We start from the raw sequence: 24,291 nt of genomic DNA, 5'->3' as shown, positions 1-24,291 counted from the left end.
ACCTGGATGATTGAGAATCTCTGTAGACATTTACTGTTTGGAAATTTCTTTCTTTTTTATTAATAAAAGGTGTTGCATATGCAACACCTACCAGTGTGTTGCCAGTGACCATTTTGTAAGATAGAAATGAAAGAAACGTGATCTATTTCCAGTTGTGTTCATCTTCTTGTGATGTTCTCTCTTTCAACTTCAACCTTCACAAATGAAGCAAGGTTGGAGATCTGTTCAGCCCAAGACTTGCTATCTCTACAACAAGCTGGAAACAAATGCATTTGGGTTTTTAAAAATACCATTTCAGTGGTTGGGGAAGGGTGGAAAGTAAATTTTTCTACATTTTGTTGACTCAAGTCTCATTTTGGAGCACAGAACACCAGTGGGAATAAGAACTCCGAGTAATGCAGCTCCATTTTCAAGAGCTGAGACAGAAAAAAACAAGGAAAAAAATTCCATCCAATGTAAAAATTCAATATTTGAAAACATCTGCTGGATCAATACTTTCCGTGTAAGGTAATCGGTTTTATCAGGAGCCATGGATTCATTTATTATCTTGGGTTTCCACATCCCTGTTGCTGTTGTATGAATTCTGGACATTCTTTCATATTTGATCTCACAACTATATTTTATTTTTCTTCAAGATGGATGTGGATTGAATGGAAGCCTTATGATTTCCTTGGCTGGCATGGAAACTTAGGTGTGTATCATTCTAGGAATGATTTTTTCCCCCTATAATTTGCATATTGGAATACCTTCCAAAGGCTGATGTCATCTAATGAACTTGTGATTTATGGCTTTGGTGATTGGACAGGATAGATTATAGAAAGAAGAGTATTATGATGTAATTTAGAGACAGAGGTTCAAATATTATTCTATTTATAATGCTGTGAAGAATATTAGAAGCTGCTTCTTCCTATCTTTTTTCTTTATTTTCTTTTTTTTTCCAAATAACTTTTCTTTCACTTTGAAAGTCGTCTTGACAGTCTCCCAATCAAGCACATTTATAGTGTTGGATCTACTTACATTTAGACTATTGTCCCTGCCATACAGTGCAAAGTTTGACATGGTTCTTAAGCGGACTGAAGGTGTTCACCTCTGCTTTGAGTATACCAGATTTAACTAAGTTGATGCAGAACCTAAAATAGAGAGATATCTAGGATCAGTGTGGGTTTTTAAAAAAGGCCACGTTATTCCTTTGTGTTAAAATCATACCTTCCCACAATGACAATCTAAGTATTTTCAGATAGGGGAGCTTTTTCTTTTTTTTCTTGCAGAATTACAAAGCATGTGGGGAAGGGAAGAATAGAGAAGGGGAGAGAAGAGGAGAGGAGAGGAGAGGAGAGGAGAGGAGAGGAGAGAAGAGAAGAGAAGAGAAGAGAAGAGAAGAGAAGAGAAGAGAAGAGAAGAGAAGAGAAGAGAAGAGAAGAGAAGAGAAGAGAAGAAGGAAGGAGGGGAGGTGGAGGGAAGGGGAGAGGAGAGGAGAAAAGAGGAAAAGAGAAGAGAAGAGAAGAGAAGAAAAGAGAAGAGAAGAGAAGGGGAGAAGGAAGGAGGGGAAGGGAAGGGGAGAGGAGAGGAGAGAAAAAGGGAGGAGGGGAAGGGAAGAGAAGAGAAACGAATGTATTACAGCAAACAGTAGAGTTTTAGATGTATGTTTTGTACTTTCTTCTTGACCTTTGATGGGATCAGAGCCAATGTGTCCTCCTGGATTTTCAAACCACTTAACCATTGACCTGTTGTTTCTCCCTGATTTGTTTGCATCCCTACTTGGGGAAACCAGGTCTGATATTGAGTAAAGCAGGATGCCTTACAGTGCTGAGCTTTCTCCCAAAATGGTAATAAAATTGTGATGAAAACAAGAAGAGACAGATCAAAAGGAAAACATACTGGAACTGGAAAAATCTCATTTGCCCTGCCCTATGGTCTCTGTTTTTCCAAATTCTTCAGGTTTTCCAGATGGAAATGAGAGATTTCATACTTTTTTGTTTTGTTTTGACTTCATTTTCATTACGGGATAAAAGTTCCTCTGGAAAAAGAAATATATTTTTCAAGACAGGGACTGTCAAGCGGCAACCCTGAATCAAATTTACTTTGTCGTTCTGATTAAAATTGGATACACAAGTATTGGAAATTGCCAAGACTATCAACAACCCCAAAAAAGTTCCTGGAGAAATTAACCTAAACATGAAATTCATCTTCATTTATTTAAAAATAAAATAGCACAGCAGGACATAAAGCATTGGGTAGTAAAGGTTAGCATTTTTAATTTAATCGTATATGCAACATACTGTTCGGTAAATCCAAGAAACAATAAACAACAGACTGCAGTTAGTGCAGCTACCACATTAAAGAAATTGTGAAAATCAAATGATCTAAGACTCATTTGAAAGTCTTTGCTCAAAAGTTCTTATCTGAAGCCTAAAATCATCTTCAAAAACTCAGTCCCAAAGTTCCTCTCTCCCTGCCAAAAACAACACTTCTATAAAATTTATAACTAGGAGCATGTGCTTGTCTTTGCCATTTACCTCATTCTGCATATCCAAGATATTTTTTTTCCCCTGTTGTGTCATATCTTCTAGATTGAGAGAAATTTTTAATTTTTTTTAGGACTCAGATGCATTGCTCATGCTTTTTCTTCTAATCTGTACTTGCCCATTTTTCCAGTAATCGATTGCATGGAATGAGTTTGGTTAGTGGTTCCTCAAGTCTTTGGCTGAAAGCATACAGATCAGAAGGTTATTGTCAGGCACAAGAAAGCAGGAATCAGGATAAAGTTCAAAAGTACTACCAGTTTATTCCATGCAACCTATACACAAGAATCTGAACTACTAATGCTCAACGCAAATTGTTACCAAAAGACTACTGTAGTTTTTGCATAAAAATATATTCCAACAATGAATTCTAACAAATGTATCATCCATCTGGAGTTCCTACACCCCCAAAAGATATCTAAATCCAGCTCCCCTTGAAGTCCGTTGACTCTTAAGTCATATTTTTATGCAAAAACTACAGTAGTATTCAGCCAATAAATGGCAGTGTTTACAAGTTTGGAACTATGGTATATATTCTATGCTCTTTTGTTCTAAGTTTCCTATTACAGTTAAACAGTTGAGCAGTAAAGCACATGGTGACTGTACCAGTGATGGGATTCAAAATTTTTTACTACCAGTTCTGTGGGCATGGCTTGGTGGGCATGGCAGGGGAAGGATATTGTAAAATCTCCAGTCAGAGGTGGTATTTGCCAGTTCTCTGAACTACTCAAAGTTTCCGCTACTGGTTCTCTAGAACTGGTCAGAATCTGCTGAATACCACCTCTGGACTGTACTCTGTTTGCTCTGTGGTGCTATAGATAAACATAATTTCTAACAGCATTTGATCCCACCCTCAGGTTCAGCTTGGTTGTCTCCTATAGATGCAGCTACAATCATAGCTTGGGAGTTAGGCTGAAAATGAGGCCTAATTTCACAGATTAACCTTCCACATAGATAATTCAGAGAAAGAGTTAAAGCCTTCTTTTGATCCCAAGTTTCATTTTCAGAACATATTCTCCACATGAATTCTAAACAAAAAGGTACCATCAGAAGCAAAGAAAAGCAGGCTTTTAAAAGCAACTTTCTTTCCCCCAAAACAAAACACAGCCCAAAATGCCTTTTATTAAAATGTAAATCCCTCAGAATTGCCCAAAGATTTTCTTTTTAAGTAAGGCACTTAATGAACACAATTGCCAGTGGCAAGTTAAATATCAAATAATTCTTTAAAGTGCTAAGAGATGTTTATAAGTGTGGTAATTGATATCTAACTTGCTAAAGCACTCTTAATATATGCAAAGGCATTCTTTAAACTTTCAAAGTATTAATTATAAAGGCACATTTGCTATGCTTCACCATAGAGGCAACACCATAACTCCCTCGATTGTGGATCTGGGTTCTTGGCACAATAACTGAAAGAGACCAATTTCAGTTTGTTTTGAAATAGGGCCAGATGCATACGGCTAGTCCTTGACTTACAATAGTTTGCTTAGTGATCATTTGAAGCTATAATGGCATTGAAAAAAGTGGCTCATGAATGTTTTTCACGTGGCTGTTGCAGCCTGTCATGGGATCAAAATTCGGAAGCATGTCAACTGACTCTTATTTATGACGGTTGGAATGTCCCAGGGTCACAAGATCCCCTTTTGCAAACTTCTGTCAAGCAAAATCAACGGGGAAGCCAGATTCACTCAACAACTGTCAGGATTCTGGCAGTTACCCCCAATTAAATCATGAGTCTCGAGCCAAACTTCCAAAACATCAAAAGGATTTAACTTCCAGTGTTAGAGCACCCATAACTTCTGGAGCAAGTTGTTCCACTGATTAAGTGTTCTATCAAGTGGCTGGTTTGATTGTGTTGCTATAGATGGCAAGGTGGGGTGGGATGGGCTTCTATTGGGTTTTTGTGCTGTGGTTTTTCAATGTTGTAGGCCCCCTGAAGCTACGTATACACGAGTTGAGCAGCCATCTACTGTAAATGTGTTTAACCAGTGGATAAATGATTCTTTTGTGTTTTCATGGCTGTTACAGTTGCTGCTGTTGTGTTTAAGGAGCAAAGCAGCCCATAAATGGCCTCTTTCTAATTGGACTCAGTCTCTAGGTCCTATCGCAAGAGATGCTACATGGGAAGCATCTCAGAAAGAGTTGATGCTCAATTTTTTTCAAGAAAGGTACCAGAAAGTAAAGTATGAAATGGATTGTCACATGCATCATTCAGCCATATGCACACTGAGAGTAAACTGTAAGCACTTCCTCCTGTGTGAGAAACACTCTGGATAACTGAAACTTAGGAGGATCCTTCTCTTAGTAGGCTTATACCCAAGAATTGGCATGGATTGCTCCAAATATTGGGCATAAATTGAGAAGTCTCCCATAACTTTCACACAAGCTGTGCAATTGTTCCTTCTCTTAGTTTAACCTCCCTTACAATATTGTTGGGAGTATATCAAAGGAAAAACACCATGCCATGTTGAAATTTCAAGGGTTGATGAGCTATAGATTGAAGAAATAATGGAAAGCACACTCTAAATCCTTTATCAAAATAGTGGATTCTTCCTTGCCTTTTCTTCTTCATTTTACTTAAATGTATCCTTTCTTTGTTTTTATTATTCACCTTGCTATATTAATGGGATTATTGAACACTTAATGGTGAAAAAGGAATGCACACAGATGCAACCCTCCCTAGCCTTTGTTGCAGACTCAACTCTGGTCTGGGGAAAAAAAACCTCAGCCCTTCCTATTCCACATTCTCCTTTCCTCAACCCGAAAGAGGTAATTGCATGACAATTAGATTAATATCTCTTACATACTTATTAAACCCAATAAGTGGCCCTGTGCAAACAATTGATATTTAATTAACATTATCATCCTACTAAGTTTTAATTAAAAGTTCATTTAAACACACCTCCCATGTTATCACTCACACTAATGCAAGTTTGTTTTATTTTCCTCTCCCACAAATGTGTTTTGTGTTGTGCCATTTGTCAGTTCAAGCTGCACACACCACTCTGAGACACTTTCCTAGGCAGCCATTGGCGCGAGTAACAGACAGAGAAAAATCTTTTGACTCTTTCTTTCGATAGATTTGATTTCTGATGAAAAGGAAGTTGCTTTGAAAGTGTCCTTCAAAGGAGAAGAGGATCCTGGAGAAATACTCATGCTTGAAGTGGAATGTTCTTACCCTCTTAGCAATGACAAGATCAAGATAGATACACTTTTCTTTTTCTTCCCAGCATTTCGCCCACAAGAGTGGTGTTGATCTGTTTGGCTGTGACAGGAATTAACCAACAGGCTTGTTGACCAAGCCTGACATTGTGGGTTGAGAGAAAAAGACTGGCCCAAAGTCATCACAAGTCGTCTAGTGATTGGCCCAAAATCACCCAGCCAACTTTCATGCCTAAGGCAGGACTAGAATTGACCATCTCCTGGTGACTGGCCCAAAGTCACCTGGCTTTCATGAATGGTGTTATTTGTGATGTGGTGAAGATGCCCGATATCCAACGGAGCATTCGCATTTCCATGGCATATAGATAATTTTTGGTCCCTGTTGTTGCTACCCAGCATTCAGTGCCATACAGTCAGGAGTGGGCTTCAAAATTTTTAGCAAAGGGTTCTCTGCCCAGTTGCTGGGTGGGTGTGGCCATGGTGGGCGTGGCCTAGTCAGCCTCCTGCACCATGGTAGGGGGCCGTTTTTGCCCTCCCTGGGCTCCAGAGGCTTTCATCGAGCCTCCAAGAGGGCAAAAATGGCCTCCCCGGGGTCCAAAGGCTCTCTGGAAGCTGGAAATGGGCCCATTTCTGGCTTTCCTGAATTTCCAGGATGCCTGGTTTTTGCCTTTCCTGAGCCTCCATGCCAGCCCTGCACTTACCTGCATCCAAAATGGGCCTCGTGGGGACTCTTGGGAGGGGAGGGATGAGCGGAGAAAGCCAGGAGTGAGATTTGGAGGTTCTCTGAACTGCACAGAATCTTAGCTAGGGGCTCTCCTGAACCCCTGTGGACCCCAGCAGCCCACCCCTGGATACAATGCAACAGGGTAGATGGTTGTCTTGTAAATCTTGGATTTAAGACAGGTTGACATTTGTCTGTCACATAACACACATAACTCGCCAACGCATCCAGGCTGCATTCACCTTTGGTCGCACCTTGCCATTGATGTCACCCACTGCCTTGGAGGTGGGATCCCAGATACCAAAAAATGTCCACCTTCTTTAGGTTTTCTTTGTATGATTTGAAGCATTCCATGGGTGGTAACAGTCTCTAACTACTCCATTTTCTTGATGTTAAGGCAGAGTCCGAAATGGTTGAGGCAATCATTCCATGTTTGAACTTGCTGTTGTACTTCACCTCTGGTGGTGGAAGCAAGAGTAATATCATCCATATAGAGCATAGTCCAGGGTGCATTCTGCTGCAGATCATGCATGGTGATGTCTATGACCAATGTAAACAGAAGTGGTGACAGTGCAGAGCCTTGGTGCACCCCAACTGTGGCTGGAAATCTGATGTTTACATAAACACCAATTTCTAGTGGATTTGCTTGATCTTTGTTTAATCTTCTAGATCAGTGGTTCTCTACCTGTGGTCTGTGAACACTGGGGGGCCATGATGTCATCACAATGGGTCCACAAAGGCTTGATGAAGTTCTAGTTACATCTTGGCGATCCATGGCCACAAAAGATATTTAAAGGGAGGTCCATGGTGAAGAAAAAGTTGAGAACCACTGTCCTAGATTATTCCTTGATTTCAACTCCTGTCCGTTCCTCAGCTAAGATCCCGGATGTGTAATTGGACTTATATCCTACAGCCAAACACCTCTGAGACTATTCAAGTGTGAAAAACTATTCTGATGTATTTCAGAGAAATAAAAAGTTGGCGAAATTCTCCCACTAACCTGATATTCCAAATAGTTCATAGCAAAACAATGTGAACTGTAATGCAATTTTTAAAATATACATAAACACACACTTACGCACAGAGATATACACAAATGGCAGGCTTTTATAGTATTGAATAACAGTAGCTTCTTCCTTTTAATTGCAGATAGGATGTAGCCTAATACACAGAAGGCTAATTTGTTTATATTAGCAGAATGGGTCAACTGCTTCCAAACACAGACTGCTGAACTCTAGTAGATTGCATTACCCCATTTAAATAAATAGGGGTGATTTGTCAATGTCATCTTAGCTTCAATATTTTACTTTTCATTCCCAAGAAATGGTACTGCCGATTAAATGACTTCTCCTTTCTTCCCTTTCCCCTATCCCACCTCCTTGAGTCTCATTAGGAATGGCAAACAATTCTCTAAAGTATTTTAGCCTTATTCCCAAGCAGAAGGCAAATGTATTTCAGTTGTGATGCCCTGCCAATAATAATCCAGCTGGACTGAATCCAGTTCAGAACAATCTACTGCAAACACAGATTTATAAGATGCGGAGTTGTGGATAGTTAGACCACTTCATGGCTAGAGTGGTACGGTACTGGCAGTAGCTCTCCAGGTTTTTAGATAGATATCTTCCTAACTTTTTTAGAAGTACTTGGAGTGCAGCTTAGAAGAACAATCCTACAGCTATAATCATTCCCTACTTATAAGAAGGTAGGCCCATAATATCCCAAATATGCTGTTTAAAGAGCAATTGGACTTTCTTGTTCTTTCCCTTTGATCCGGGTGACTGAGAATCTCCATAGACAGGAGGCCCATAATATCTTCAAGGTAGCCAGGATACATAGTATCTAGAATATTAATGATCAAAGATGATATATTGAGATGGACGAAGCTGGCATCCTATTTCAAAAAATTGGAGCTATCATCCTTTTCCAGAAAGTCACTAGAGGTCAGCAAAGAGTTATCTGTGTCTCTTTCCTGCCATCTAGTGGTCATCTGGCTTTTATAGCTCAAATGTGGTATTCTAAAAATGGACCATCTTAAAAATCTTTGGCAGATTTGATGGTCTCATTTTTAGTGTTTATGGCAACATTAAAAACAATACACAGTAGAAAGTGTTTGCTGGAAGATCAGAATGGTGGGGAGGGGACAATTGGAAGACAAAACCTTGGTGGGTGATCATTTGAATAGAAGCCTGCAATGTGCAGCAGTGGCCAAAAAAGCTAATACAATCCTATAAACAGAGGCATAGAACCAAGATCTCATGAAGTATTTGTGCCAATTTACAAAACCCTAGTAAAACCACACCTGGAATACTGCAATCAATTTTGGTGACAATAGCACAAATAAGATATTGAGACTTTAGAAAAAGTACAGAGAAGAGCAACTAAGAGGATCAAAGGCCTGGAGACTAAAACACATGAAGAATGGCTGTAGGATTTGGGCTTGGCTAGTCTGAAGAAAAGAAGAATTATGGGCAACTTGATAGCAGTATTCCAATATTTGAGGGGCTGCCACAAAGAAGAGGGGGTCAAATTATTCTCCAAAGCACCAGAAGGCAGGACAAGAAACAATGACTGGAAACTAACCAAGGAGAGAAGTAACCGAGAATGAAGGATAAACTTCCTAACGGTGAGAACAATTAACCAGTGGAACAGAAGTTGCCTTCAGAAGTTGTGGGTGCTCCATCACTGGAGGATTTTAAGAAGAGACTGGACAGTCGCTTTCTGAGTTTGTACAGGTTCTCCTGTTTGATCAGAGGGCTGGATTAGAAACCTCCAAGCTTATTCTATTCTATATCACCACAATCAAACTGGACATGTGCTAAATTCTACAGATGATCACTAAATTCTACATGATTACATGCAGCACAACCCATTTAAACCTACATGCCTCTCATTTTTCAACATCCTTTGGGAACAGGAATGTTGTTTGTTTTTTGAAATCTATGCCTATGCAAATACAAAATATATATATTTGAAATCCTTAATTTGTTGGTTTTTTTTTTTTTTGAAAGGGTGAAAATTTCGCACCACAATTACAGAAATTGAAATTAAACAAACTGCTTCTTTATTTCTTGTAGCTACCTTATTTATTTGAATGCTCAGCTTTGTTTTGATTGCTCCATGATGGCTGTTGCTATTTTTTTTTCTTCCCGACACATGAATTATTTTAATTTGATTTCATTGTAAACTGTCCCAGGAGTCATCATGTCTGAAAAACACTCTATAAATATAGTAAAGTAAGTGGCAGTGCAATCCAATCCAGTATAATTGTTATTTGCTTAGAACCAAAGGTCACTGCAAGTTGCACAACAGTTAAATAATCAAGTTAAATTAATTCCGTGACAAATTAGATCCCTATACATTATTCTGTCTGATTTTAACCATAGCGTCACAAAGATCAATGCTTCTCTACATCAGGGGTGTCAAACTCAAGGCTGGATCTGGTGCCTCTGCCAACGAAAATGGAACTTGTCTGAAATAGTATAGGTTTCCTGTTTGAATAGGGGGTTGGACTAAAAGACCTCCATGCAGGGGTGGGATTCAAATTTTTTAACAACCGGTAGGCATGGTTTGGTGGTCATGTGACTGGGTGGACATGGCTTGGTGGTCATGTGACTGGCTGGGTGTGGCCAACTCAACATCACTCACATTGAGGCACTCATCTCCTATCCTGGCCTCTCATGACTGTGGGGATGCTGCAACTTTCGTAAGTGTGAAAATGGTCATAAGTCACTTTTTTCAGTGCCACTGTAACTTGAATGGTCATTCCACACAAGCAAAGTACCAGCAAAGGAAGGAAGAAAAAACCTCCAGAGACATTCCTGAGACAGGAAGTCTAGTCCTGCCAAGAATGTAATAAGGGTTAATGGAGAGGCAGTTTCTGTAAGCAACACCAGAATGTTTCCTTCCTGCCTTCCTTACAGGATTAGGCCAGTAATTTCTTCTAACAACCAGTTCTCAAAACTGCTTAGAATGTTAACAACCAGTTCTAGCAAACAGGTGCAAACTGGTAGAATCCCACCCCTGCCTCCATGTCCCTTTCAACTCTGTTATTCTGTGATTCCCTCTCCATTTGAGGATCCCAGGCCCACTGACAAAACCACGTCCCTCAAGGCCAGAACCACAAAATAAAAAATGTCTTCCAGGACTCCATAAAGCTTCTTTCCTCCTTCTTTACGCGCAACCTTCTCAAGAAAGCCCACTGGATCATCTCTCTTGCAAATGCTTACTCAGTTTCTTGATTAGACAGGCAAGTCTTTTTGATGTGCCTCTTACAATCAGTCAGCCTCATTCAAAACAACTAAAATGAAGGTGATTCATGGACCCTTTCATGAAAAAAAAAAAACCTTTGGTGGGTATCATGGATTTTTGACTTAGACTGCTTCTCCAAACAGGCTTGGCTGTACTGATGAGGAGGGGTTGAAGTGGAGAAAGATCTATTCACTGTGTATAAAACCTTTTGCTCTTTGACATCAACTTCTTTCAGCGGGGAATAACATCTCTTTCCTCTCCCCCCCCCCACCACCACCAATGTTTTCCCCACCCTTCTCTGATTGAAGCAAACTTAAACCATATTCCCTTTCACAAATAGCAAAATGTGCTGAACATGTGGCTTCGGAAGAAACACTGGGGAGGAGGGGGAGGGAGAGAGGGGGAGGACGGGAAACCAAAGCATGTGGGTTGACCTCTTTGACAAGAAGATTCTTTCTAAGTGAAATCTCCAGAGGAGGACCATTAGACCCAAAGCTGAGGAGCACAGGAAAAAGGGCGAAGCGGTGTTAGATCAAGCCTCAGCCAAGTAGGACTGTGGAACAACTGATATTCAATCTGGACTTTTGAAGTCTCCCATTGAGTGTCCCATTCAGGAACTCGGATCAGGATGCTTGTTTAGTGGATAAAAGTGTAACTTTAGAAATTGGCAGGAACTCTGTGTGCCTGACCACCTGTACGCTCAGCCAGATATGGTAAAAAGGCTCAGACCGTTATTATTACACTTCTTTTTTTTTTGTTTTGAAGTGCGTTCCCTTTCATTTCCTTAAACTTCCAGGTTCAAAAGAAACATTTATGTAAAGCGTACTTGAGACCAACTCTGAGATGCATCGACTCCGCTAGCTGATCAAAAACCCTTCTTTGTTTTCCTATTGCTAAAATAACATTACTGAGGGTTGGGTTTTTTTGTTCCACTTTTCTTCTTTTGGCTGGGAAAACAAAGCTGGCGGAAAAGGATGGAGAACTTTAGTTTTAAAGAAAGGGTAGACTAAGATAACCTTGAATCAAGAGAAGTCACCCCCCAAAAAAATTGATAGAAAGGAAATGATTAAGGGGAACTCATAGAAAGTGGCCCAAGAGAATTATGAACAGATTCAACTAACAAGTATTTTACCAATGTTTGCAAACTTAGGTCCAATTCAACGTATGACCCCCAACAACTTACAATGAAAATTGTACCTCAGCCACAAGGGCCAACCAATTTACCAAAGCATCTAAAGGCAGAACAAGAAGCAATAAATAGAAATTAATGAAGGAGAGGGCCAATCTAGGATAAATTTCCTGACGGTGAGAACAATTAATCAATGGAACAACTTGCCTCCAGAAGTTGTGAATGCTCCAACACTGGAGATTTTTAAGAACAGATTGGACAACTATTTGCCTGAAATAGATTTCCTCTTCAGCCAGGGTTTGGATAGAAGGTCTCCAAGATGTCTTCCAACCCTGTTATTCAGTTATGAACCCTGCAAATAGGGCTTGGTAGAAGATAGGGCTTTTTAAACAGATACCTTCACCACCTCAGCAGAGAGAAGCTAATGGAGATATTACATGCTGGTGATATTACATAGTGGAAAACTATGGGAGCAGTGATCTGTACCCATCCACCCATCTGGAAAACATCAGCCTGCATAGATGGCCCGATTGCCAATGAATTCTGCTGAACAAGAGGAGGATAGAGAAGCAGAAGTTCAATCCACAGATGGGCTTCATTTGATTAACTCTCCAGCAAAGCAAAATGCCTTTCCAACAGTCTGTGCCACTTTCTCGTGATGACACGGCTTTCAAGGTTCAGAATTAATAGGAGAGAGTGGCGAATGAACGCATTGCCCCATAACTGAGATATCAACACTGAGATATCCTTTATCTTGAGTTGCATTTACCGGTCCTCTAAACATTGTAGGAAAAAGTGTGATCTTTACACCCATGCAGTGTTTCTTGGACATTCTGAAATAAGTAGATCGGAATGGACAAAGACAGTGGCTTTAGACAACACAACTGAATTGCATACCAATGATTAATTGATGTATTAAATGTATATGTTGCCCATCTCATTCTGCAAACAGACTCTGAGCAGCTTTTGATTCTGTTGGAATATCCATTTTTAAAAAAAAAAAAATAAGGGGACCGGTGATAAATAGGAAGAAGCATAGAATGATGACAACAAACCATCTTCAACTATTTTAAGCAGGAAGGAAAGGGAGTGGAGAAAAGTGAGGGAAGGAAAGGAAATTAAGGAAGGGAAAGGAAGGTCATCAGGACAACTTTGGAGCTACATGACTAAAACATTCAGAGACAGCCTTACACATAACATTTGCTTAGAAAGTTTCATGTAATCATGCATAGGAAAAAGGACTCACAACCATTACCTTTGAAAATGTAGCAACACAATTAAGGTAATGATAAACAGTGGTGCGTTTAGCAGCAGAAACATGATCAACTTCTTTGTCTGCTTTAATAGAGGACTATTGTTGTCCAATATTTTGAACAGAATCTTCTAACCAAGAAGTTACATTTGTAGTTTCCTTAATTTCTGGAGCTTCTGTACCAAATTCCCTAAAATACAGAACCGAGTTGTTGATTGAAATCTCCCCAGGTTTTACTTGAATGCAAATTGCCTCAGCTTTTGTCTTTCTTACATACAATACATGGTCCTTATGAGACCCCAAACTCCACATTGCTCCAATGTAAGCTCTTTTTTAAAAAATATAACTTTTATTTATGTGTTTCATTTCCACTCTGCCCCAATCCAAATAAAAAAAAGAAAGTGCATTTATTGTACGGCCATCTTTCACAATCTGGGCTGGACTTTCTGTTGAGTTGACTCCACGTTCTTCAGTATTGCCATCTAATGCCACAAAGAAGCTTCTTTAGCTGACCTTGAAAATTAATTCCTGTAAACATTCATGGCAGATTTTTTTAAAAAAAGAAAAACACATCCTTGGGCTCTTTGGCTCAGTCCAGTTCCCAGAAGGTTCCCACTTGGCTTTTATCAGATTTTTCTTCTTAAAGTTGAAGCATTTTCTAAAAGGCCATTCACTGAGAGGTCATCTAAGTAGTGTTGGCTTCTCCTTGCAATGATCTTAAGAGCATATTCTATTTTCTCTCTGCTGTTTTGTATTGTCTGACATATTGTGGGGGATAAACATGATACCAAAACAAAAAAAAAAGATGTTTAGATTCAAAAAAGAGTGCAGAGAAGATCAACAAAGACCATAAGAGATCTAAAAGCTAAGCTGTATGATGAATGACTGAAGGAACTAGATAGTTCTAAACTAACAAAGAGAAGGACTAAGGGTGATAGATCTGTCTTCAGGTTCTTTAGGGGCTGTCACAGAGAAGAAGGGGCCAACCTATTCTCCAAAGCAGTTGGGGGCAGGACAAGAAGTAACATGGAAGTTCACTAAAAAGAACCAACCTAGAACAAAGGAGAAATTTCCTGAAAGTGAGAATGATTAATCAGTGCTCCATCACTGGAGGTTTTCAAGTAGAGAATGGATAGCCATTTGTCCAGAGTGGCATAGGATCTCCTGCCATGGCCAAGGATTAGACTAGAAGACATGGGGAGACTAGGGGAGACATGATAGCAGTCTTCCAATATTTGAGGGGCTGCCATAGAGAGGAGGGGGTCAAGCTATTGAATAAAGCACCTGTAGGCCAGACAAGGAATAATAGTTGGAAACTGAACACGGAGAGATGCAACCTGGAAATAAGGAGACGTTTTCTGACAGTGAGAACAATCAATCAATGGAACAGAAGTTGCCTTCAGAGGTTGTGGGAGCTTCATCACTGGAGGCTTTCAAGAACAGATTGGACTGCCATTTGTCAGAAATGGTATAGTGTCTCCTGCTTGGGTGGAAGTTTGGATTAGATGACCTACAAGGTCCCTTCCAATTCTGTTAATCTAATGTAATCTAGAAGACTCCCGATGTCCCTTTCAACCCTATCAGTCTATGTTCTAGTGGATTGGATAGATATAACTGGCGAAAGGTGATCATTCAAATAACCCACATAGCCAGGATCCTCTTTTAAAACAGCCACGCTTTGGAAGAAGACATGGCTGGTTTTAATGAGGTGCTTCGTGCATCTTTCTACGCATTGCAAAGCAGATCTTTGCAAAGGATTTTCAGAGCCCAACAATTTCCTGAGTGGCCAAGAGCCTGTATGATGGGCAGGTCAAGCTTCAAGAGATCCCAAGATTCAAATCCGATTGTCCGGAATTGGCTCCAATCTTGTTCCCTAGTTTGGATTAATGCATTCAAGCCTAGGGATGAGTTTACAATAGCAGTTTTTCTAGAGCGCTTTTAAAATTCATTTTTATGCAGCCGATATGGCAACGCAAGCCACGTTGGCATACAAATTAGGCCACCTCCCGCTTACAACTCATCTAAGCGTCAGCTGTTCTCCATATTGTGGGGGATATAACTATTTGGAAAGGGCCCTCTAGAAACAAAAGAGGGAAATAAACACAATCTTTATTTTCAAATCAAAGGTTTGAATTCCAGTCCACAGAAGCCCTTAAAAAAAAAAAAAAAGCTTCCATGCAGGGATTGAGAAATTCGATATTGATTGTTAAACCCTATAGCTGATATTCAGCTCTCTCTATATATATATTTTTAAAAAAAAACATAATTTCAAGAAGAAACAGCATTTGGGAATTGAGATGGTTGGGGTAAATGTCACCTTGTCATAACAATCAGAGAAAAGCTATTTTGGATTTTCTTTCTTTCTTTCTTTCTTTTTGCAAACCTGAAGAGAAAAGTTAAGAAACAAAACTAGGGAATCTTCTGGAGGCTAATCAATTTAATTCACAGGTAGTCCTCAATTTACAACAGTTCATTTAGTGACCACCTGAAGTCAACGGCACCAGAGGTGGTATTCAATAGGTTCTGAGCAGTTCTGGAGAACCGGTAGCAGAATCTTTGAGTAGTTCAGAGAACCAACAAATCCCACCTCTGACTGGCCTCGCCTCCATCTATTCTCTGCCTCCCATTGAGTCCCAGCTGATAGGCTGGGTCTCCTTTGGTTGCCCTGAACAGGAGAACGGAGCTGGAAAGCAGGTGAGTGGGGTGGGGAAGGAATGGGCACTTTGCAGTACCCTTCCCCTGCCACGCCCACCAAGCCACGCCCACAGAACCGGTAGTAAAAAAAATTGAATCCCACCACTGAACGGCACTGAAAAAAGTACCTTATGACCATTTTTCACACTTACCACTTTTGTAACATCCCTGTGGTCCCCTGATCAACATTCAGACATTTGGCAACTGACTCATATTTATGACGGTTACAGTGCCCTGGGATCATGTGACCAACTTTTGCGACCTTCTGACAAGTAAAAATCAATGGAGAGAAGCCAGATTCCCCTAACAACTGTGTTGCCAATTTAACAATTGCACTGATTCACTCAAGAGCCGTGACCTGAAAAGTTGTCAAATGGGGCAAAGCTCACTTAACAAATTTAACAGCAGAAATTTTGGGCTCAATTGTGGTTGTGAGTCAAGGATTACTTGTATTTTTAACTTAATTATTTCTTAATATCTTGATTTAAATCTTTTCAGTGCCAATCCTTACCAATGACTACTTTAAATCGTGCATCAAAATACTGATGCATAGGTAGAGGTGCAGTACAGATATCCCAGAATGCAGAAAAAAGACAATTACAATAAGCAAAATAGTATTTTTTTTTCTACTAATTAATGAATTATCAGCTAACTTCACGCTATGCATGTAACTTAGTTATAGAATCAGTCCATTTTCTAAGTTCTCACAACACACTAAATATTATTATTACCTTTATTGTCAGAGTACATGTGTACAATGAGATTGGTTATATCAAATATCAATGAAACAACTGGGTTGTTTTCACACAAATGCTAAGCCACCATCACTCCCCCACAAAAAAACCCCATGGTGTTCAAAAATAATCAAGCTTATTCATTGCGCAAATGAAACCATTATGTTTTTAATTAACCATTTTAAAGTATGGTCTGTTAAAATACACTTTGAGCTAATCTTTAACAGGATTGTTATGAGACTTAAACAACATGCGTGGGGAGAGAGAACTAATTTTATTTGTTCTAATTTCCTGGATGAAAGACATAAGATAAATCTAAAAACAAAAACTTTCCTAGATGTTGCTGTATAGACTAATGAGGTTATTATCCTCAGAGGGAAATGTTTCTGCCTATATAATACAGCAATTACCAGTGAGCTAGCGATTATCATTTCAAAATGTGTTTTTTTTTTCTTATGAAAACTCCGTTTTCGGGGGCAAATCCAGGAAAGAGCCGGTCAACCGTGGCAAGATGGCAGCTGTGACCAAATAAAGCCCCACCCCTTTTTACACACCTGGCCATACGTGTAGGAAGGGGGCGGGACTTTGGGTGACTGCTCGTGACTGCCGTCTCGCCATTTGTCCATTTGTCTTGAAAGCTTCCAGGAATGAATCACCCACAATTTCTGAAGGCAAGCCGTTCTACTGTTTAATTGTTCCCATTGTCAGGAAATTTCTCCTTAGTTCTAGGCTGGATATCTCTTTAATGATCTTCCACCCATTACTTCTTGCCTGCCCTATTAAATACCTAATATTTAAAAGCTAAGATATTAAAGAAATTCTAGGGAAGGGTGAAGGATCCGAATGCAGAACTTTTGTTTTCTTAACCAGTCCTTTTTTTGTTCACTCTGCTATATCTTTCTTCACACAGAGAGAGAGAGAGATTTTATTCTCTTCTCTCGTCCCCTTCTTTGGGATGAAAAAAAACCCACATCCAATTAATTATTGAAATTCTTCTTCTCACATGCATATTTCAGTATCCATCACCCCAGATGCACCAACCGCAAACGAGAAATCAGGTACGAGGCAGCTTCCTTATTTCAAAAGACTTGAACCTCACCTTTCCTGGAGAACACAAGCCACAGGCACCCAAATGAACAAACTAGTTAGAGATGCGTGCAGAGTTGCCGGCTGCCAAGTCATTCCGTATTCAGTTTTAATAAAGTCAGATCTCCTGCTGAGATTCCAGTCTTGCTTTGGTGCCCCAAACGCCCAACCTTTTCTTTCTCTCTCTCACTTTCTCTTTTGTAATGTTTGACCTTGGGTATGATAATATTCCTGTACAAAGCTCAGGCAGTATGAAATCATTTGCCTGTGTCATCTCCCTCCTCCTTCTTTTTCTCTCATTGTCAATCTTCTTCGAGGGAAGGGAGAAAAAGAGAGACATTATCCAAGGCTGCTAAAACAGTTAAAACTAGCACGGAGAAGTATTTTTTTTTCCCCTATCTTTTTCTATGCATGCTGCAAAGTACAAAAAGAAAAAAGAAAAAGAAATGAATAAATTATGAAGTGGGAAACATGAATAGGTGGTTTTGCATTGCCTGGAGATGTAATAAATGAGCGCCTTCATAAGTTTAGAAAAGGTAAAAATTCCCCCTGTCCATTCATGTCCACCTCTAGGGAGTGGAGCTCATGTCCATTTCTTAGCCGAGGGATCCAGCATTGTCCGAAGACACTTCTGTGGTCATGTGGCTAGCGTGGCTATATACCAAAGGTGCAGGGAATGCTGCTACCTTCCCACTGAAGTGGTACCTATTTACCTACTTGCAGTTGCATGCTTTCGAACTGCTGGGTGGGGCAGGAATTGCATGTTGTGGTTCGCCGGCAGCCTGTGCAGATGGCAGCAGAATCGGACAGTGGAGAAGAAAGGGGACCAGTCCAGGAGTCTGTAGAGGAGTCGGAAGAGGATCCTGCATCCGATGCAGAGATGGGGCCAGGACCATCTGGGAGTGGTGTGTTACCTCCGGAGCCTTTGGAGACTGGCAGTAACAAGGCAGAGGACCCGGGGAGGCTGTTCCCAGTGTGCTTGTGTGCAGAGGTTCCAGAAGGCAAGAGCAGCTGAGACAAAAGAGGAGACTCAGGAGTAAGGCTGGAGGGTGATTGTCCCTCCCATAAGGTATAAAGGACAGGCAAAGATGACAAAACCTTTGCAGGAAGCAAAGTAGTTCATTCAGTTCACATTCATTCTTGAAGCTCTTTATACTTCGGTTGATTTTTTTTTACTAGTTCATTTGATACTGTATATGTAGATAGATAGATAGATAGATAGATAGATAGATAGATAGATAGATAGATAGATAGATAGATAGATAGATAGATCAAATCTAATTAGCAAATATATTGAGTGCTTCTGTACTGCAGAAAATTTCCTTGTGTAGTTAACACACTTGGCCAAATAAAGTACAGTAATAGTAATATAGTAATAGTATAATAATAGCATAATAATAGTAATAATGTAATATATCAGTGTTGGTGTTTCTACTCTACTCTACTCTACTCTCCTCTACTCTACTCTACTCTACTCTACTCTACTCCACCCAGCCTGCAATGTGGTTGGATTTGGCCTGCAGGGCCATTCTGAAAAACGTAAGGAGCCAGCCCGCATCGCTTCAGCCCAGTCTATCCAGTGCTACGCGGAAACATCAGGCCAGCATGGCTTCGGCCTGGTCTACCTATGCAAAGAGGAAACATGCCAGCTGTTTGGGGAGTGGCATCAAGCTGGCCACACCCATCCAGTCAGCTATGCCCACCCAGTCAGCCATGCCCAGTGAGTGGTGTCAAGCTGGCCACGCCCATTCCAGTTAACCACACCCACCCAGTCAGCCACACCAAGCCACCCCCACTGAGGTCAACCACAGTCTTGATGTGGCCCTCAATGAAATTGAGTTTGACATTCCTGAGTTAGACGGTACATAGTCAACTTTAAACACTCTTGCAATGGGATGCTGGACTGTACTGAAGTTTGGCTTGATCCTGCACAACTTTTCTTATCATCTTGCTTTTGTTTCAGGTAACATTACCTTCACACTTAGACAGAACCATAAGAACTTCTTTAAAAAGACGGGGCTTTTAAGATATCCTGACACTGAAACAGGATGCTGGATTAGACAGATCCTGTCTTAATTCAGGTGGGCTCTTCTTTAGTAAGGTGAAGATACCTTTTCTAGCAACCATGGTTTTTTGCAGGGAGAGGGGTGTTCTCCCTGGCACCTTTGCTTTCCACATTGCTTCCAGATGAAGCAAAGTTCTTCTTTTTAAAAAAAAGACTTTGAAACTATGACAGTAACTGTATTTTTATTTGCTCTAATCTGTGGTTGTTTTATTTCCCGCTGATCCAACAGTTTAGTTTTATGATGGTTTGCATTGTGAATGCTTAATTCATTTCATCGGGGGCCGCATGGGGAACCCAGCTGAACAGGAGGAGGGATTGGGACTGAGAGAAATATACCTGCACACCAGAGCTTCATCCCAGCCAGAGCTGAATGTTGCTGCCGCCACCCAGCGGTGGGAATTCAACAGCACCAGGGCCAGGGAGCGATTCCTCCTTCCAATTCCCCCTTGATGAATAAGCTGCATTTTTCTGGCTCCCTCAATAAACCTCTTCTTTGCTGGTTAAAAAAAAAAAAGAGGAATTTCTAAAAAACAAAGGCTTATTAATGAGCAGCACTAAAGGCACTTCTAAAAGCGCTGGTTATGACAACCCACCATTCATCCTTCTTCCTTTTTTTTAAACATTCTTTCCAACCCCCAATGGGTTGAAGGCATGATTTTGGCTTAACAAGCGCTCTCAAGATTTTCAGCTTAACTCTGGAAGCATCCAAGGGGCAAGGCTCTCAAAACCATGGAAAAAGGCAGCCGTAGAATTTGACCTGGAAGCATGAATGGTGGCCCTGCGATACATTTTCCCCACTGAAGTCAGAGCCATGGCTGTGGTTGCAGAAAGAGGAAACGGAACAATTTGATAGTCCTTGAGAGGTTGTCCCATGGACCACAGGAATTTCACTCCTCCTTTTTAATTAGAAACTGTGTAAATTAGTGTCGCTGATGGAAGTTCTTATCTTTGGCACTCTCGAAAGACAGACTGGGTGAACATGTCAGGACTTTTCTCCTTCCTCTTCTGCAGCAGTTTAAGATTGTCTTCATTCTCGTGTTATTTGGGACAAAGGGATGAGAGTATAGCAAAGATGCACAGTTTCTAAGTATTTGGTTTAAATCAGGGGTCTCCAACCTTGGCAACTTTAAGACTTGTGGACCTCAACTCAAGTCTTAAAGTTGCCAAGGTTGGAGACCTCTGATTTAAAGCATCAACTCTGCAAGATGATATTAGGTTTACAGAATGATCTCTTGATCCAGCTTCCCATACCAGTCTTTCTTTGTGTGTGTGTGTGTGTGTGTGTGTGAATGTACATGGGTTACATTTGACCAGCCAGAAGACACCCTGACAAGAAGAGGTCAACTTGGCGAGTCGTATTGTACTCTCTTAAATATAAGCTCTTGAAATCGCCAATATTTTGATTCAAATAATGAGATGCCTGCTTCTGTCTAGAGCTTCTACTATAGGAATGATGGGATTTGAATGTCTTTTGAAGAAGTGTTATCAAATACAAGTCTGAAGATAAGAGTTTTTTAAAAAAAAAAAATCAAGATGACCAGATAAGCCTTTCTCCTTAACAGTTCGTGATGATTTTAATGACTACATTTTGCTTCCAAAAAAAATCCTCATTTTTGCTTATGAATATGATGGTAATGAATTATCCAGTCAGTCATGTCAGACTCTTGGTGATTTTATGGGCCAGGTTTCTCCACATGCGGAGATGAGTAAGATAGAGGTAGGCAATATTGCAGAGATTTTTTTAAAATCACAATTTATTCTCCTGACAATCCAGCCTCCTGATTGTCCAGAAACTCTCTGGTAATGCTATCATGTCATTAGAAGGTACAAGGGCATGTTTTGGAATTTGGAACCATTCTTTTTAAAATTTGGACAATTTTGAACAACTTGCCTTGTAATGTGACCAGAACAATCTAGAACTGAACACACTCAAAAATGTAGAAATGGTGGTAGACTTTAGGTGAAACCCTCCCATACTACCACCTCTTACAATACTAGACAACACAGTATCAACAGTAGAGACCTTACATTGAGGACCTGTATACTGCATGAGTCAAAGAGGGCTGTCAAAATATCTACAGACCCCTCACATCCCGGACATAAACTGTTTCAACTCCCACCCTCAAAATGACACTATACAGCACTTCATACCAGAACAACTAGACACAAGAACAGGTTTTTCTCAAATGCCATCACTCTGCTAAACAAATAATTTCCTCAACACTATTCAACTATTACAAAGTCTGCATTGCTATTACTATTGCTATTAATCCTCCCATCCCTCCTTTCACCCATCTCCTCCCACTTATGACTGTATGACTGTAACCTTGTTGCTTGTATCCTATCAATTTGTACCCTATGACTATTATTAAGTGTCGTACCTCATGATTCTTGACTCTTGATGAACGTATCTGAGAGCATTTGCACCAAGACAAATTCTTTGCGCGTCCAATTACACTTGGCCAATAAATAATTCTATTCTATTCTATTTTCTATTCTATTTTTGGACCCATTCTCTGTTCAGAGTTTTGCAGTGTAAATTCAGTGCCAGAAAAATAAACACAGATGGTCAATGCTTTATTTAACGTCTTTATAAACATATTGAGTAAATTTTACAATACCGGTTGTAGATTTCTCCAACATGGAGTAAACTCAGACAGAGGCAAACATGTTACAAGTACAGAGCAGAACAGCAACTCAGGGACTCAGAAAGAGACACCAATTTCACTTTAGTTCAGCAGACAAGCAAGACACACAGCAGAGGAGGGAAGCAGTTTCATTTTCAATAGACAGACTCAGAGCTTAACAGAGCTGCAGAGCTGCAGAGCTTAATATAGAGCCATGCCTAGGCTACTTCTAGTTTCAGTTTTCAAACAGTCCTCATTGGCTGACCTGGTTGCTATGCCTATTCATTGGCTGACCTTGTCACCATGCTCTATTCCTGTTCATGAATGTACTCTGACATTCTCTGCTTCAACCTCTTCCAGCTTTTCAAAACAGCCTAAAAACGTGCTGCCAGAATTCTGTCATTTTGCCACTATTTCCACTCAGTGATCTGAGGATGTAGAGACCTGCTGTCCACAGGTCATTCATGAATAATCCCCCAGGGACACATCAATATCTGCAATTCCACCACTGAGATTGTGCAATTTTGTGTAAGAGAAGGGGTGGCAGAACCTGGGGGTGGAGTTAAAAGAGGGGTCAGCCTAGAATCCTTACATAGTCACAAGCAAACTAACTCCAACCTTCCTTGAATTCCCTTGACCCTTATCTAAACTCCAAGCATATGTTAACTATTGGCTGAGGGGATTCTTGTGTGTAGGCATGATTAGCAATAAATCAATTTAATTGGGCCTTCACGCAGGGACCTGATCTTTCATGTCTGACAGTTTTGCCACTGAATTTCAAACAGTGCAAACTGAGAATTCAAGAAATACAAATGATGGCATGTCTCCCCTTCCCACCCACTCCAGTGGCAGCCCCTGTCTTTTGGAATGACCTCTTGGTTGGCCCTGACTTTGCAGACCATTAAAAAGGCAGTTAAGCTCTAGTTTTCCCTCCTGGCATTTGTATCAGGAAGATAAGAGTTCCCAGTTGGTATGTTATAATATCTTTTAGTGCTGGTTGCTATTTAATTGTTTTAGTCTGCTTTAGTGATGTGTGTTACTTTTTTCCCCCTTTTGTATTTTTGTTTAATGATTTTGTGCACTATCCAGAGTCGTTTTGTTGAGCTGGGTGGCCACATAGATGTTGAAAATCAATTAGTGAGTCAAACAATCTTTGGTCCGTGGAATATAGAGAAAGCAACAGGAAGGGACAGTGTTTATTGTCATATAAAGTTGAAGAGCACTGTCTTGAATTTCTTGGGCTGGAAACGTTTGCAATATTCGCATTTCCCATTTTCTGGGCCTCAAAAATATTAGCTCTTATTACATGTCCTGAATTTTTTTCTGGAATCATTGTAATTGCAAACAAATGAGCTGTTTGCTGGGGAAAAAAACTGAACAGATTTTCTGGTGGGTTCGAATGTGTGCTTTAAATTCCTGCTTTTAATTAACTTACTATCAATAAATTGATTATTAGCATCATGCTCTCAGGTTCCTTTTGAAGTTGCTTGTCAAATGCACCGTGCATTTGATCATTTGAGTATGTTAAAAGGTACATTGGGAATACATGGAATAATTTTGATTTTTGTAGAGAAAGCAGCCATGAAGGAGCATCTCTGCCACTGACCATATTCCACATCAATTTGTTTAAAGAAGATCAAACAGAGCACAACTCATTGGCCAAGTGTTTACTGAAAACTGAGCTGTTGAGCTGAATGTATTTAATTCAAAAGCTCTGGATTTGACCTTCAACCACCTTAATAGCTTGGAAACAAGTTGTCTCTTCCCATTTGGATCATCTTTGAGGGATATTCTCAGGATGGCTCCAAAAAGGGGATCTTTTCTATGATAGCAAGCAGCGGAGGGGTTTGTTGATATCCATTTTACAGCCATCTCAATATCCAGAACGTATTCCTGTTGGGTGGAATTTGTAAAGCTAGGATTCTTTCAGGTCAAGCTTGACCCTTGATGACTGCATCTACTTATGATGTTGCCTTTCTGCAAATAATGTGGACATTATTTCCTTTTATCTCCTTTTCCAAAACATTTTCCAATTTCACACTACTATAGTT

Source organism: Pseudonaja textilis, chromosome 12 (assembly GCF_049901715.1).
Source record: "Pseudonaja textilis isolate UNSWEBS1 chromosome 12, rPseTex1.2, whole genome shotgun sequence".
In the NCBI taxonomy this organism is placed as follows: Eukaryota; Metazoa; Chordata; class Lepidosauria; order Squamata; family Elapidae; genus Pseudonaja; species Pseudonaja textilis.
The sequence above is the reverse complement of the archived record's forward strand: the minus strand, read 5'-3'. Positions refer to the sequence as shown.